General features: G+C 39.6%; 1 long non-coding RNA gene across 1 annotated transcript; it reads left to right on the top strand.

The window, feature by feature from the left end:
* The first annotated feature begins 4,604 nt into the window (after positions 1–4,604).
* LOC125701855 (uncharacterized) lies at positions 4,605–17,641 on the top strand. The gene is made up of 3 exons (XR_007380375.1): positions 4,605–4,715; positions 9,910–10,023; positions 17,114–17,641. It is a non-coding gene; the product is annotated as an uncharacterized LOC125701855 (long non-coding RNA).
* The last annotated feature ends 259 nt before the right edge of the window (positions 17,642–17,900 follow it).

Below are 17,900 nucleotides of genomic sequence, written 5' to 3'. Positions count from 1 at the left end.
TTCCAGAGAGAAGGCATTCACAACCTCTCTGGGCAATCTGTTCCTCCACAGGGTTTTATATCCTGGTTTCAGAGTATACTAATTGCAATTCTTTGGTTTCAGGTGTATAAGGAAAGACTGTGGGATGAGTTCAGAAAGAGCGTCTCTGGGCTTTGTACTCATATGTGCACCTGGTTAAATGAGCTGTATGCCAAACTGTTCAAGGCCTTTTTGCCCCTTTCAACACTTAGTAGAGTACAGTAAGATTTCTCTCTTCTTTGCTCTTCTTAGCACATTTTGTCCAGAAGAAAATTTCAAAAAACTGGCCTTCCAATGAAGCCCTATTTCCAGCCTCGGGTTTACTGTATCAAGGAGGAACTTTGGCACTGAAGAAAAAACAATAAACTTACTACCACTATGAAGGATTTTTAGAAGCAGCAAAAAAAGTTATCCTCTTTCTCTACAAAGGCTTAAAGTACAAGATAAGCAACGCAGAAAGCCCTGAGAGAGACTGAGTACAAACTGAGGTCTCCAGGGAATAATTTAATGATCAGGACCAATAAAGTTTCTTTGGAGGAAGCACAAAATTTCTCCATTATACCTAATTGGGATAGAATTCACATAATAACCAAATTATTGGTTTTTACTGAAGGATTTGTCAAATACCACACCATAGGTGTTGATGGAGACGGAGAGCAGTGCTTAATACAGGTGTGCTTAATGTATTAATGTGTTCTCTGGGTGACAGTAACATAAACACACAGAATAATTTGCAGGCCTTTAAGGTTCTGGTACACTCCAAGGTTCCATGAAGTAATACTAACAGACATGCTTCGTGTGATAGGGAGCAACACTTGATGAGATGCCAAATGTAAGCTTGCTGGTCCTATATGATGGCATGATCTGAGATTGCCATCCATGGAGAGAGTTTTTGGTTTCTGTTTAAATGAATCCCTACTGAGATTGGTGCTCAGCACAGTGTCACTACAGGACAGTCTCACTTCTGATACCTGCCATGCTCATGTATTTGGTTTCATGGGGATGAATTTTGTTTTGTCATGAACAGAGGAGGGCTGTACACCAAGGAGATGAGTCTTGTGTGCAAAGTACAGTTGGCAAGTGGTAAAGAACATGCACAGCAATTCCACTTTTTGGAACTGTAAAGAAAAAGGATTTTTCCATGTCAAATGCATGTCAAACCCCTCAATATAGGAGCAGTCCTGTGAGGCTTGAGGGCATTAACTATATACAATGAACCCCAATGCAGTTATTGGGTAGTGATCATTGCCAGCCCTGATTCAATAGGAGATGACCAGAGAAGAGAACACAACTCAGTTCCAGGATAAGAAACACAATTCCATTCTGATCCTTTTCTCCTTGCTGCCAGCAAACTGCACATGGCTCCAAACAGGAAAGAGGAAAAACCAAAGGAAACAGACATTTGTGAAGCAGTAATTATTCTTTATAATTCCTTTATTTAAAAGAAAAAAAAGCCAATGGTCTGGAAGGTGGTAAGTTGCATGTTCTATTCAGTGAAGTAATATGCTGCGCTGTCTTTGGTGGTGAATCTGATCTAGTAGCATCTTATGCCATGGGTGGGTGGACATCCCTTGCAATCATGCTGATTAACTGTTTCTGGGGCAGCAGAAGAGACTGAATCACTGAAATATCCCCCTGTAAAGGTTACTTTCAACCAGAAAACTTACCTGCTTCAGCTGATCACCCAGCCCCGTGAATCGTAGTACTGCTATGATGGTCTATTTCCAGCAGCTCAGATAAGCAAGCAGGAGCAGAGGGAGCTAAGGAAAGACCAGTCCTTTCCCATCTTTAGGATTCTGATCTGTGAAATCTCATACTGTAAACCCTATGTGCAAAAAGATCTTGTTGACTTCAAACATCTCTCTGGGAATGCAATTTTTAATAAAAATGGAAGAGACTTAAACGTCAGCATCAGAGCACTTCTCTCTTCAGGCTTTGCATTTTAAAATTATCACAAAACTATATCTTTTCATAAAACTAGCCCATTGCCTTTCCTGTCATAACATCTGCATTATATTCGTGAAGAAAGCATCTAGCATCTCCCTGCCAACCCCTGATGTCCTCAGGTGCAGGACATGAATATAAATTGCTCTTGCAATCAGTGAGCAAACAGAAAAATAGAGGAAATTAATTTCTCTCATTCCTTTTCCCCGTGTCCTATTTTATTCAAGAGCCTTTTAAAAACATTGCTTACTATATGATTATGCACAACAGGGGTTTGAAACAACCTCATCTTAACTCTACCTCTGCCCTTGCTATGGAATGAACGGTTGCCTTGGCAATTTCCACATGCAGTGCTCAGGAGCTACAATTACAGTGCTCTTCTCAATAGTGATCCTCTTAGTTCCTTTACTTAGAAGTTCATGACAAGGAGATATAAAAGTACAGGTATAATGGATTGTATTGCCCCAGTGGTCTTTCTCCTCCATCCCTGAAGGAAGCAAATTTACATTATCTAAACTTGCTTGTTCTGCAACAAGAAGAAAAGCCCATTTGTGAAGTATTGCATTCCCTGAGTGTTACAACCAGATAAATTAAGCCACCTGAGGTGGCAACACTGAGTTCCATATAAACCCTATGGACTAGAACAAGGGCCTCTAGGGCCATTCTACATTAAAAGAAATGGAAGGAAACCTTGTCTTGTATCATGCAGCAAAGACACTGGATGAAGCCTGTTTACTTTGCAAGTACTATTATCTTACTTCTGACTGCTGGCTCTGCAAAACTGGGAGAAGGGTTTAAGCAGTGATTTATATGGGAGGGTTTGTTGCATCAGCTCCTTATCAGCTTAGGCAGTTTATAGGCCAAACCTTGTGGCAAACTGCATCAGTTGCATTTGCTCTACATGCAGTAGCAAAGGACAAATCTAAGACAGCTAACGTCAGCTCTGTGTTGTGAGCAGGAAACACTCAGATCCAGTTCAGCTTCCTGACTGCACTAGCTCTGCTGGGTGATCATAGTAAAAACAAACTCCTTGTCTATGAAGCCGATTAAGACCGGTAAGTGGGGAAGCAATGCTGAAGTAAACTCCTCTGACATGGTAGATTACTATTTCAGAGAGAAATCTGAGGACAGGAATGAGATGAGTTGAATCTCTGCCCCCAGTAAGCAGTGGATGGATGCACAATAGGGTCACACGTTGTTTAAATCTATGTGTGGTTCTCTGTAATTCATACTTACGTCTGTAGAAAGTATGAGTACCTGGAAGCAAAACTATCCTTGGAAAAGGAGGGAAAAACAGCTGTTTTTCTTACTGCTGGGAAGGGAAGGCTATTGCATTGAGGGAGGTTGTTCTGACCATGCTCAAACTGTGGGACTTCATAACAGAAATGCTTAATTTCAGCTGGCATTTTGGACACTTCAGTGCCTGTGCCTGTGGGCACTTGGCTGGTGAGAGACATCATTTCTGACATGGGCAACGTGAAAGCTGCAGAGGAGACTAAAATGCTGAAGTGCTTGTTCAACAATTAAGAGGCTAAAAAATTAAGTGGCCCTGAAGCTTGAAGAGTTCAGTTCTAACAGATAAAAGAGGTTTTAAAATGGAACACGGGTTTGTAATTTTGTAAACATGGGCTTTCTTTCTCTTTCCTTCCCTGCTGTCAAGTAGGACCAGAGATACTGGTTTTGAACCAAGATGGCAGTCACCAGTCACCATGGCTGAGAGATGCCATTGTTAATTAAAGCTACATTCTCTAATGCTGCTTAGATTTAGGAAAGGGTGAGAAATATCACATCTGAGAACAGTACCCTCAAACACAATTACTAATGCTGAACACTTCCAGGCAGACTACAAATACTTAGCATTTACAGAACAAATTCAAATTTGGCTTGGAGGAATGAAACTATGCATACCATAAACATTCTTGCCTATCAACTGAGAAGCATTATGAAGAACGTAAGAGTCAATTCTTCATATAATAAATGCTCTCCCAATGCCGTTTTGAAATGTCACTTCTCCGAAATAGATGTGCAGGTTTTGAGAAGGAAAGCAGCAGACCCTTCAGTGCCAGAATGCAGTGATCACTCTCTGACTGAAAGAAATCACAAATCACACCACCCATTAAAATGTTGACTCCATCTCTGTATGCAGCATTCAGTACAGTGGGACAACTTCTGAAGCTCAGCTGCATCCTGATTTGAACCTGGCCGTCTGCAACTGAGGACTTTTCAACTCTACAGCTACTAGATTTGAGCAGTTGAAAAACTGTTGCCTTCTTGTGTATTTTAAGGGCTGTTTTTTATTTTTTTCTTCCCGCCTTGCTACACATATCAAATAAAGAACTGTATTTTTGTTTGATTTACAGTAGAATTTATTCAAAATCTTCATAAGTATCAGCACACTATCCAAATGCCATACAGAAAAATCCCTGTCAGGCTTGTCTTTGATGTCTTTTCAATATCAGTAGCTCTTGTGGTGGAAGTTTAAATCTTTTAGTTTGAACGTGAGTTTGTTACACAGGTGTATGGGAACTGTTGAATCATGGCCTGAAGCACTGATGGAGCACCTGGGGAAAGGACCAGGTCAGCTCCCGGAGCACAGATGAAGGCAGTTCAGCTGTGTGACAGGAAGGGATGGAGCCTGGCTGCACCTCTCTTAGACCTCACTGAAGGGCTGACTACCGCTGGGGAAGGATCTCTTATTGGAGATCCTTCCTTGGTGTAGCTTTCCCCTGTAAACCTGGAATCTTCTGATACAGGTAAGCAATCTTCTTCCTTTTCTTTACAGCACCTTTCTTTCATGCTGGTACTTCCATCATCACACCTCTGCTGTAACACCCTTTCTATCGTAGTGATCTGTCTAATTGCTGTAACAATCTTCCTTGTGCTTGGCTGGTAGTAGCATTTATCTAACGCCGTTCCCCTGTGCATCACTTCACAAGGGGTGTCTTCATTCCTGGCCTTGCATCTTGGGAAACCAAGTCACTCATCCAAGTCAAAGCATTTCAGATATAAGCATTTTAGATGGTGTTTTGTTCCTTTGTACTGCTAGGCATCTCACTGATCTCATACACAACAACAATGAGTGCTTGTTCTTGCTTCAGCCTTAAACTAGATTGAAGGTATTACAACTGAATGAGACAGACCAAATTTGTACGGGAAGCTAGGGAATACAAGCCGAAATTCACTGAAATAACTTTGAAAGAGATTTTAACTCTTGCCAATTTCAAATGACGTGATGACCTTCAGTCAAAGAGCAAATGCCATGGATAGGTAATCTTGATTTTCTTGGTACTATACCACTGTAACCAGTTGGAGAAGTCCAAGTTTATTTTTCCTTCTAAGAGCTAAACAGCGCAATAGAGTATTTGAAACAAGTTTGTTTCAGCAGGGACCTAAGCTTTGTTTTGGTCAAACAAGGAGTGTCACTAATCCACCACTTAAATAAAGCCACCTTCAGGGCAGAAACTGGCAGCCATTCAACGTGATGAGCTGGTGCTGCACAGTAGCTTAGTATCCTTTGAAAATTCAATGATGTATTAAGGAAGATAATATAACTACAGCTGGATTTTGGATGTAATGTCCAGATTAGCACCTCTACACTTGCAAGGAGTCTGCAGGGTGTTTGGAAACACGATGTCACACAATGAACTGCATGATCTACGTCATATACTGCAATGCTGCATTTACTTAAAACTCTTATCATTGAATGCCCTGTAATTCTGCTTAAATGTCTGGAATTTGACAAAATCTTGAGATGGCATGCAATCTACAACTGCACTTAACTGAATTTCGAAGAATCCATGCATCTTTATCTTTTGCCCTTTGCTCTGTGTGTGTGTTGTTGCACAGTCAAAGGAAACAGCTTTTTATGTGAATGATGATTAATAAGCAGCCCTGTTGAAGGGTGAATGGAGTTGGTGTTAAGAACAGGCTCTTTTAATAGACATTTTAAAATGTGTTCTAACATGTGAAAATGATAGGCTGTCAAATGGCTGTTCAGGTGTACACCAAGATAATAACATGCATTTGAGAAAAATGATAAGGTAAAATACACGTTTTTACTGTATGAAGATAAATAGTGAAATGCACACTTGCATTCCCCAATGTAGAACAAGGAGGTGGGGGGAGGGGGGAAGAATTCATCTAGAGTGGAATTGTGAGTAGCACAGACATCTCCATCGCCTTGTGCTTGAAATATCATCAGCTGAAAGTGTCAGAGCTGCAGTTGTGTGTTTGAATTAAAGATATAAAGCATTTACAGTTTCCATATATCAGCTGTTAAAAAAATCTTTCTACAAAACTGAAGGAATTTTAAGACAAGATACTTTTTATTTGGTTGTATTTTCAATATGTGATTTTTCTAGGTAGAAACAGAATGGGATCTTTTTGCAAACAGTGCAGTGAGTGAGAAACTTAATGAAAACAAAGTATTAAGTCTTCTGGTTTCCTTGAGATCAATGTCAAAACATCACCTTTCTTATTCATGTGGGACTTTGACAGGTAGTAATTCAAGCTGTGGGCTAGTGAGAGGATAGCTGTCTTTTCTTATTTTTTTGTAAGTATACCACAGTCCAGAATCCCCTTCCCTGATTGCTGTGTTGACCTCTGAAGAACAAAGTGCCCAACTATTTGAAGTTTAACCTGAGATACGTGCAGTGAGCTATAGGCATTTCCCCATTCCCACTGATGTTGCTGTTTCCTAGTATTTGATAAATGTTAAGTCCTCTCCCTTTACAAAATGTTTTGATATTCAGTTCAGTTCTTATTTCAGCCTTTAATCTTTGTTGTGTGCCTGTGTGCTCTGAAACAAAAAAGGTATTCAAAACAGTTCCCTAAACCACGTGGAAGTCCAAATACTGAATAGAGTACTTGGAGTAGTATGAAGAGTAGTTGGAAGGATTTAGACTGACCAAAAGTTAAGCACGTGATTAAGGGCGTTATTCAAATTCATTGAGAATACTCCCATGTATGGAGCATCAACCTCTCTTAAGGAGATGATAAAAGAATGGACTTTGAGACTTACAGATGGATTGAAAAATCTAGTGAAAATTCCTGATTGTTTTCCAGGTTTTCGTAGTTAACAAGGTAATCTGAAAGTATTTCTTATAGAATCCTTCGGTTAACCAAGTTCCTATGAGAAGAATATAGAGCCCTGTGACATTCATGCTGCAAAGAGCTACTGCATCTATCAGAGAAACTAAGTGTCAAACCAGGTTAAGGATTTACATGTACTGATAGTACTCGAATTAACTAGAGCGCAAATGAAACAAGTCCTTGGAGGTGTAATTCAGGTGTGTGCTAGACTTTCACATAACTCTTGAACTGATGATCCAGCAGTTATGGCTTTCTCTTTTTTTTTTTTTTTTTTTTTTTTTTTAGGTTACTCTAATTCCCCAGCTTTCTAGACTTAGAACAAAATGAAATTTAGAAACAGGTCCCAGTGTTATGAATAGCATTTATCTATGTTAATAGATCTAAACCAGGGCTAGACTGGCATACTTCCAGCTGAGTTTAGAGACAGCAATCCAAGTCTGAACCCCAACCCTGAGTTTACAGCTAAGAAGCAGAAATCCTGAGAGTTACTTTAAAATAAGCTGATGGGAATTCTGATTATGACTTCAGCTACTAGTTTAATTAAGTACAGAATTGATCACCGGTAGGGAGATCTGTCATATTGTCCTTTTTGGGGATAACTCCTTTTAGTTTAAAAGATCGCACGAATTCTCAACTGCATTCATTTAGGACTTAAATAATCAGGGTTTTTCCTGTTCTTTCCAGAAATGCTGCTTTCCTTGCTTTGGGTAGGTCCAGAATCTTCATATAGATTTGTTCCAAAATGCAAGGCTCATGTCCTTTTGTTTCAATTGGAAAAAAAAAACAAAAAACCCAGCCAAGAATGCCAGTTTGAACCATGTAGGACACTTTCCTCAGAGGAGTAGATTGCTCAGGGGAGATAGGGTAGAATACCCTAAGTGGAGTCTTTCCAAGCTTTTCAAACCAAGCGTCAAAGAAGCAACCCTTTGGCTTGGTGGTGAGAAAATGATGCCCTGAGGTGCAGCTTCTGTGTATTCTGTGCAGATAGCAAGCAACAGGCTCGTAAAACAATATTTGAAAAAAGACAAAAATGAGGGAAAGGGGAAGAGGTTCTTACTAGCTGCAAAGTAAGGCTTTTCAATCACAATCTCTGACAAAGAACAGAACTATTCGGACAGTAAATCACTGTGGCCCACTGAGAAACCTGTGCTGATAAAAGAGAGTCTGACAGACAGGCCAGAGAAGAGGTTCAGGGTGGCTTGCAGGGAAAATCTTTCATTCCAAACACACACACCAGACCAGCAGAGACAGGAGGAGCAGGTACAGGCAGGCAGTCCTGATCAGGAGGGTGAAATGGGATTTCAGTTCTTTATTTCTACACAGAGTATAGGAAGGCCCCTCTCTGTTCTTATTTGTGGGGAAAAGAACTGGCTGCCCTCCTGAGATTTTTTTTTTTTTTTTTTTTAACCTATGTATTTTAATTTCTGTCAAACAAGATGTAGTTTCAAACTCAGTTGGTTGTACTCCCATCAGCTCCTGGGTTTAGGGACAGAGCCCTAAATGACAGGGCAGCAAGGCAGATCTTCCCGTTTTCTGGAGCAAACCTGAGCAAGCACCACTCATTTGGCAGCTGAGTATGGCTGGGGAAGGTATTTGCAAATCACATGGAAGGATGCTTGTTAAAAAGCCTTTGAGATAGAAAATAAAGTATGTAGGAGCTGGATTGACTTAAACAAGATAAGCGAGCTCAGTCACAACACAATGACCACAAAGTGCATTCACAGAGATTGCTCTGTATCATGTACACAGCTAGCAGGATATGAGTGACTCAGAACATTGTGCTTTGCTTGTAAAACCTGCAGTGCTTTGAACCTGCTTCCTTTTTAATGACAAGAATATCATATTCTTTCCCTTCCTTCTTCCTTCCCACTTTCTGCTTTATGCACTTCAGTTTTACTCCCAGAGCAACAGGGAGTATAATGTGTGTAATGTATATATCTCTTAGAGTTAGAATGAGGGAGATAAGAGGAAAAGCAGCAGACTGAACAGTTTAAACTGTATGTTCCCTTCTGTCTTTTCTCTTGAGTCTGCAGCACTGCAGGTATAAAATTTCACTTTTCTGCAGAATTTGTGGGAGATATCTGTAAGATCTGAATTAAAGAGACAATTGGAAAGGAAAATAACAGGGAAAGTTTTAAGATTAGCTTAGGTAAACTTTTTGTTCTTTTGGTAATGGAGAGGATGGATATGGAATACTACACAGTGCCCGTGATGTTAGATACTGATCTTGATACTAATATTCACATTATTCCATTTTAGCTATACCTGCTTGTTAAAGCCCCCTTCATACCACTAGTGTAAAACCAGCCCAGTACTTTCACATCATCCTTTCTAGTGTTGTGCTTATGTTCCATGTCTCTTATATTTCAGTGAGCTAATTTTAGGGACAGGGTGATGTGGAAAAAGACCTCTCAAGCAGCAGTTTCTCTCTGGGCTCTTTCTGCCAGTTCTGCAAGTATGTTTTATACCAGGAAAGCAGCAGAAATGGCTTAAAATTCAACAGAGATTCTGCAAGGGTTGCTCCAAAAGTAATGTTTCTCACTTTATTATATTGGCCCATGACCTCAGGGGGAGATGTTGGTGATATGGCAATGGAGCTTAAACCAATATTCCACTACATTTTGTTGCTGTGTGACAGACTGGCATCTGACACACATGGAGTGTATATAGCATCATAGAATCATGGAACCACTAAGGCTGGAAAAGACTTCTAAGACCTCCAAGTCCAAATGTCACCCCATCCCCACCATGATGGCTATATCATATCCTTCAGTTCCATATCTCCATCTGTAGGCTCCCTGGGCAGCTTAGTCCATTGTCCAAAAAAAGCAGTTCTGAGATTTTTCTCTTTTTCAGGCTTACTTTCCACCATCATAACATCCTCTCTGTAATCAACAATTGAGCAGAACATCTTCCAGTGTCCTGGTTTTGGAATTTTACTGTTGGTCCGTCTGGCTCGACGTGCACGTAGTAAGTTACAGCTTGTGAACGTTTTTTTGTACATTTGTGGAAATGGGAAGGGAGAAAATGTAAATAGTTAAAATACGAGATTGCTACAAGTAAGCAAATGTACATTTAGAAAGTGTTAAACAGTATTGGGAGGGGGGAGTTCTCCTTTCCTACTATGGAAAGCTTGAAAGGGGAATTCCGGCATCTGCCATTATGAATAAATCACCAAAAGCAAGGAGGTACTAACTAGTTAGACACGGTACTTTCCCCAGGAGAAGAGTATCCTGTTATATCACTGAGAAACATTCTAACCTGAGGCAACTGATCTTAACAGTTCAGTGTCTTAAATTTAGAGAGTGAGAGAGAAAAAGAACCATAGCACTTGCATTGGAAGAGAGGCCTCCTGATTTCACTTTAGATGAACAAAGTCACTGTCTTTCTGTGGAGAGATTTCATGCAACCCAGCCCAATAACTTCCATGATCAAAACTAAATTTGGTAAGTGTTTTAAACCCTCTCACTGGAGATATGGGGATTTGGACACAAATGGAGGCAAGCTTGATCACAGTTGCATCTGTTCCAGCATCCTGTCTGTTACAATGGTTGTTAGTGGATGGTAATCATAGAATCATGGCTCAGGTTATGATAGAATCATAGAATTGTTTAGGTTGGAAAAGGCCTCTAAGATCATCAAGTGCAACTGTTAACCTAGCACTGCCAAGTCTACCATTCAACCATGCCTCTAAGTGTAACATGGCTTACACTATTAAATAATCCCATGGATGGTGACTTAAATGGAAAGGTGATAAGAAAAAAGATAAGCATAAAAGAATCTCATTGCAACTCATTCCCTTTGGGAACTGATGTTACAAATAGATGACAAAAGCTTCTATTACAGGCTTTTACCTGAATGAAAGCCACTTCTCCCACTTCCCCTGTGTCTAAGTTGATACTGAAGTATTACATTCAAGATGTGTGCAGCAAAATGTATCTATAAATATTTAAAATTGGGTTACTTTCACTAGAAAGTTCCTATGTGTTGACAAAATATAATTAGGAAATAATAAAATAACATCAGCTGAAGGGAGGCTTTGAAATAGAGTTGGCCACCTGATGAATTCTTTATCCTTAAGACAATAATGTGGCTTAAAGGCATTCATTCACTTCTTAAGCCTGTATTTTTTTTTTTTTTTTATCTTTCTTATGAAAGCACTGAGACAAAGCTATTGAATGTTTGGGATTAGAGATGCTCTTGGTCATTCTGGTTTGGTTCTGTTCTTTAAATACAGATGCGTGTATTTGTATACACATAAATATATGTGAATTCAGCCTACGCACAAGAAAATCTAGCTTAGCCCACCGTTCAAACCATTCAGTTGAGTGAGATCAGATGTGGGTTCAGATTACTTCAGATAGAAAGGGATAATGAAAGTGGGCCTTCTAAACCCTTGGTGGATGTATTCTGTAAGAAGCAAACAAATAAACGAGCAATGGCAATAACTTTTTATGCATGTAACTTCTGGTTTCTTTGTTTCTCCTATGAACGTCCACTTTCTTTCTCCTCCAAGAAACTGTGAGATCTGTTTTTGAGTTGAATGTGTTTTTTCTTACTGCATAGAACTTTCTGCCTTGTATTAGTAGCAAAACAAGCAACTTATTTAATGTAGTCTGAACCTACTTTTTTGTTTGGATTTAGCTGTCAGACCAAAAAAATATATAAATTAATTACTGAAGGATTTAATTGTTGGAGATACTGTGTTTTCTAGTGGGAGCTAGAGGCTATGAAAATCTCCTCTCAATTGGTAGTTTAGCATTTTTCAGCCAAGAAGTACTGAATGGTGAACTGTTTCTCTATGCTAATACTCAGCAATGAGCTTTCAGTTACTGATCCCAGCAGTAACGACCATGGAGAGAACCCAAATCTGAATGCATCCTTGCAGGTAGTTAGCAAAATGTTCAGATGGGATCTTTCCATTTTCATAGGACACTGAGGCTGGAAGAGGGCATGTTGAGAAATTTCTGAAGTATCCATGTGCTGCTTTTACGTGTGTGGTGTTGTGTAGAGCAGTATTCCAGAGCTCGTGTTCCAGAGACCTCTTGGAAGTAGCTCAATTAAAAGTATATGACCATTCTCAGTGGCTGCATCTGCTGGAGCTAATTGTTTCATTCTGTTTCAACTAAAAACATTTTGTGTGAGTGTTTTGAGTGTTGTTTTTTTTTTCTTCCTTATTTAGAAGGTGCTGAGTTGCAGCCATGTATAATAACAAAAACAATTTCTTAATATTAATTCTTGGCCTTGGATAATGAAGGGTAAAGTATTTAATATGGGTGTTTTGCTTCCAGCAGGTTGCAGCTCTGTTCTTTTGTCTTGCTAACTATACAAGTGTGCTACTAAAGAATAGAGGCTTAAAAATGAGAAGCGATATCCTTTTGATTGAGGTTAATCAGAAAATGCTAGTTTCATCCAGGTTGTTTTAAAGTGCATACAGCTGCTTAAAACTACAGACGGAGGACACTTCTGAAAGACTTGCTAATCCATTGTCTAAAAATCTCAGTACTGTGCATTTCATTGGTTTCTAAATCTGGTCTAGGATTTCCTCATTTTCAACTCGTGTAAATTGCAAAAGCAATTTATTCTGATCTAGAACAAGAAGTAGAACAAGTCCCTTTTTAATGGAAGTGGTGAATGCAGCTAGGCAGACTGTGAATTATTCCTCACATTCTAAATTTAGATGGAGGTAATGGACAAAATGAATTGTTAGCCACAATACTGAGATCATGAAAAAAATTAAATGTTGCAACGATGCAGTTATTAAAAAAAAATATACAGTGCTCTTACTCCCCTCTCTTACTGCTACCATCTTTCCCCTACTCACTCTTCTACTTGCTCCAATAAATGTTTCAAGAGCAACAAGCTGTAATCTAGAACCAGGTGTGTGGTTATCTGGGTCACTGTGCTGAGGGCAATTAGTGCAGGAGAAAGCAGATGGACAACATTACCTGAAATAAAAAGTCAAGAACTTTCTGTTACTCCCTCTCATCATGGGGCAGTACCTAGCAGAGAAATTTCCTTTAATATCAGTATTGCACGTAGGGAGGCAGAGCCAGGCTGAAGAACCCAAGATGCCACTGTTGATCTTTCTAAAGCAAACAACTACAAATTGATCAAATTAGGCTGGGTAAGAACAGTAGGTAAATAATACCATGCTCTAGGCTTCATGCTTAGCTACTTGAAGACCTAATTTTACATGTAATTACCTCATTATCAGTTTCTAGAACTTATTTGCCAATTAATCATCCACTGTGGGAGGCCCGCATTTGAGAAATGGAGGTTGATCGTCTCAATCTAATATTCTCCAACCCATGTGTGCACCGTAGCATGTAGACTTCTGGTTATCAGTACATTCACGTTTCTCACAGGAACACGCATATTTACTGCCCTATAGGCCCTGAGAATTGAGAGCAGGTACAGCTGAAAGTCCTCCTCAAACCCTTCCAAGGTCAGAATGCGGAGACCCCCTACGGCGGCTCTGACCTGTCTCAGCACAGTACAGATCCTCCACCGTTCTGACAGGCTGGCAGTTCATCATCCAGATGAAAGGCTCTGATCTCCCCTGTTTGTCAGCAGAGCTGTCACAGGTGAGATTTTGCAGATTTCCAAATGCAGGTGAATTACAGAGTCAGATGTGACTTGGGGGCAAAGGCAGATAGGAGGGCAGGGAGTATGCAGTTACAATTTCTTTATGTCTTCAAGATGTCTTAGACATGGTGCTTGGTGCTTCTGTCTGGCTCTTGCCCATGACTGTGTTGGAAGAGGCCTAAGGGACAGTTCTTGGAATTCTTCAGGTTGTCAGGGACCTGCTGCTCAGGCAATGGGTTACGTGGGGATTTCTCACCTCTAGGAAGTAAAGATTTAAGCTCTGTATTCATTCATCTTCAAGACTTTCAGACTTCCAGTAGTCACATAAAGAAGGGCCTTCTGGGGCCCCAGAACTTTGCTTTCTCATGTATGAAACTTATTTTATTTTTCCTTAAATCTTACATTTTGAAGTAGGATTATGGACGCACAAATCCTGTGCGTCCTGTAGAGCCCTGATGCTCCACAGGGCTCTGTCTAAACCTGAAGATTGGGCCAGTGCTACAAATCAAAGCTTTCTTAGTCAGGACACAGAATGAGACTTTGTTTTTGATACCGAGCTTTGAATAACAGTAGTGAACATCAGCCAGTCTTGTAAATTTTATGTAGTTTAAATGTGGAATTGGCCATAGACAAACCATCATTTGAAGGATGTCTCGCAGAGAAGCAGTAGACTAGTCAGAAAAAGCCTAACCATGACTGATGGCAGAGAAAGGAAATAGGTTACAGGTTTATCAAGCAGGAAAACTAATCATACTAAAAATGAGAAGTACAGTAAGCAGAACTGAGGGATCTATACATCACTTATGTATTACCCAAATAATATCTTGGATATTCCAATACTATTATGACAGTTTTATTTTCTCTTCAAAAGAGCAAGCATTTAGCAAATAAACTACACAGCAGATAGCAGTGAGTTTCATTAAATAACGCTTTTTTCTCCCCTTCCCACTGGCATTCAACCAGCACAGTGGCAAATTATGTTCTGGAGTGGGGGAGGGTGGCTAGAAGGATTTATTAACACAAAGCTGACTGGCAGCGTGTGAGGGCTGAGTTCAGTTCATATTAAGCAGATCATTTAGTGATAGCACGAGTGGTGAGGAGGTCAATATTCTCTACAGAGGAAGTCAAGGGTCAAAATGCCCTGCTCTGAGTATTTCCATTTTCCTAAATGTAATATGTGCTGTGTATAGACATGATTCTCATTGTCCTCCCCCTATGTTCTTCTTTCTCTTCTCAGTACTGAAGCACACTTTCCTCACAGGTTAAACAAAAAATGGTGGAAGTGGTCAAAACACATTTAGAAACCTACAGCAAATATCAGTACAGGAACTGTCTCATAATTAAGCCACAGTCTTAACTCTATGAAACAATTTTATTTAAACATATTTATTATTCAAAGCATTTCCTGGATGTTACCTGCATATATACTGCTTTGGTCAGTCAAACACCACGAATTTAGGTTTCCCTCCTTTGCACCTGGCACATCCCAATTACTTGCCTGAGAGCAAGGCAGAAAATTCTCAGTGACAACTCTATTCATAACTTCATGTGAACACAACCTCTGTGTTACTGATGTCATCCTAGTGTCTCAGAGGAAACTAAATCATAACAGAGGTGGCTCAGGTTTGTATCATGCACTGCTAAAAATAATGGGGAACGTATGATACTATGCATACAACTGCTTCCTTCTTCAAGTTTATTCTCTGCTGTCTAATGAACTGCCCAACTGGAATATCTATAAATGATAGTTGTGATGTTTGTGTGAGTGGTTACAGTGCGAAATACCGTCTTCAGAGATTCTGTTTTCCTGGTGTGTTCCATTTGGGCACATGATATATCCTCAAGGTGAAAATAAATGCTGTTCTTATATAAAAGAATTGGCACACAGAAATTCATTTCTAGTTTAGCTAAGCCAAGATTCTTTATCTGAGAAGGGCTAGTATTAAATGCGAAGATGAAGGGGAAATAAACTCAAAACTAAAAGCTGAGGCCAGCTAACCCTGATGAAAGTTCTTCCTAACTGTAGAAAGTTAAAGAATGATTGGGAAATGAGTTCAGGCAATACAAAGTGAAATCAATATATTAAAAAAAAAAAAAAAAAGCAAAAAAAAAAAAAAAAAAAAGCATATGCAGGGAGAGATTATGCCAGTCATACAACTGCATGTAAGGTGATTATTTTTCATACAGTTGGAATAAGCTTCCTTACTGTTTGTGCAATGGCTTTTTTGACACAGTAACAAACCACATGCTTGGTTCTGAGAGAACGCAGTTGAGAGCTGTGGTCTCATGATTATGAGATTGTATAGGGTGAAAACTTTCTGAAGGAGGCCCCAGTTTTCATAGCACAGCCTATCAGCAGGATCACAATGAAGCCTCATGATGAGCAGCCACAGTGCATCTGGAAAAGGTGTCTGGTTTCTGAGCTAAGAGGAAGAAGCGGGACCCCAAGGGAAGGCTCTGTCCCTGACCCCCTTTGCCCTCCCTTGTTCTGATCTTTATTGGGCCGTCTGCCTTGTAGCATCAAAGGCAAAAGCAGGCCCGTGATTTGTCCTACAACAGCTCTATAAAAAACATAATTGCCCAATAACCCTCTGTCTGCAAACCAAGCCATCTTCCTGTTTCTTCTCTCATAAAGACTATTTGACAAGCCTCTTCCATCAGCTTATAAAAACCTAGAAATAGTTGCCTTCCCTGGAAAGAAAATTTGGAGAAAAGCAGAAAAGAAACTCATTTGTGAAACTCATTTGTTTTTCTTATATGTGTGTGTACACATGAACACACATGCCCTAAGATTTCTATGGCAAGTAAATAGTGCAAGCCACTCAAGATATCCAAATCGCCCATGGTGTGACAAGAAAAAAACCCAAAACTACTTAAAATAAAGATATAAAGCACTCTATTGAATTTATAGAGTCAGAAATGTTCTAGCTTTTAACTGAACAAAATTAGAGGGGAATATGTGCTGCTAGACTGAAAAGAAAGCATTCTGAAAGTATTGCATTAAAAATTATTCTGAATATCCTAGCATTTTTTCTGAAATTCCATGTGAGGAGAGATAATTTAATATTATTTTGCATTTCAGCTGCTGAAAACTGAAATAACTGCGAATCTCTTGTTTCCTCTTCACTCTCCTTTATTCTTCATAAAGAGTTTGTTTTCCTCCATGACAACATTGCAGCAAGACTAACTAAAAAGATTTACCAGTTTTGCCTTCCAGAAGGATGCTTGTGTCAATTGTCCAATCACCTTCTGGATAGTGTATGGAGTAGCTCATTCAGGAGGCATTCTGTCTTCAGGCTTTGAGAAAATACAGAGAAACTCCAAACTGAAACCCTGTTGTAACTAAGATTTAAATCTAAATCACGTTGTGTTTCAGCCACTAAAAAGTAGTTTTAGGTAATTTGACTGAGCAGTCTTGCTTCTGAAAAGTTTGAAAAGATCGGTTATTCACCAACTTGTCTGATTGTCCCAGGTCTCACTTGGAATATTTAATGCAAATAGCATTTGATCTGCGATGCTGAGATTTACAGCCCTGGCAAACATAAGGATACTGCATTTTAATTCACTTACAATACAAAATAGTTGCTTTGATATTCCTGAGAACAAGCGCCTTGGGATCTGCTCCTCCCAAATGACGTCAAATAAGAATTTCTCTATTAACACTAGTGGATGAAGGATCAGACTCTTCAAAAATGAACAGTAAAAATTTATGACTACTGCTATAGGCCAAAGCTTGAAGTGCTTATTACGCAGTCAAGACTGTCCTTGAAATCAGTGAAGGCTTCGCTGAGAAAGAAGGATGTCATTAATAGTATGGGAAGATTTCAGATTCCAGATTCCAGTACTGTGCATCGTTGGATGTTTCAGAATAACCCATGTCACACTGGTGAACCTATGACCCGGGATTTGATTTTCACAGATCTGTGTAAACAAAAATACCCCAGTGATGAAACTAGGAACTGTGAGGAGTCATTGTAACAAAAGGCCATCTGAGAAGATATCGGAAGATAAAACCTTGCAGCTCTTTTTGCAGCTGAGGCCTTTCTAAATGGTCTGAACTCAGGAGATAGTGGGCACTGTATCCATTTTTTCTTGCCCTCTAACTCTATGACAAATAACAGTCAGAACAGGACTGAATAACTTTCTATCTGAGTGCCAACCACTTCCAGCTCTACAGGCAACCTGTATGTTCAAGATATTTATCAAAGGCATACCTAGATTTCCAAGTCACAGCATGCAGCACTATTTACTATTTATCA

Source organism: Lagopus muta, chromosome 17, assembly GCF_023343835.1.
Source record: "Lagopus muta isolate bLagMut1 chromosome 17, bLagMut1 primary, whole genome shotgun sequence".
NCBI lineage: Eukaryota > Metazoa > Chordata > Aves > Galliformes > Phasianidae > Lagopus > Lagopus muta.
Note: the sequence above shows the minus strand (reverse complement) of the source record. Positions and strands in the feature narration are given on the sequence as shown.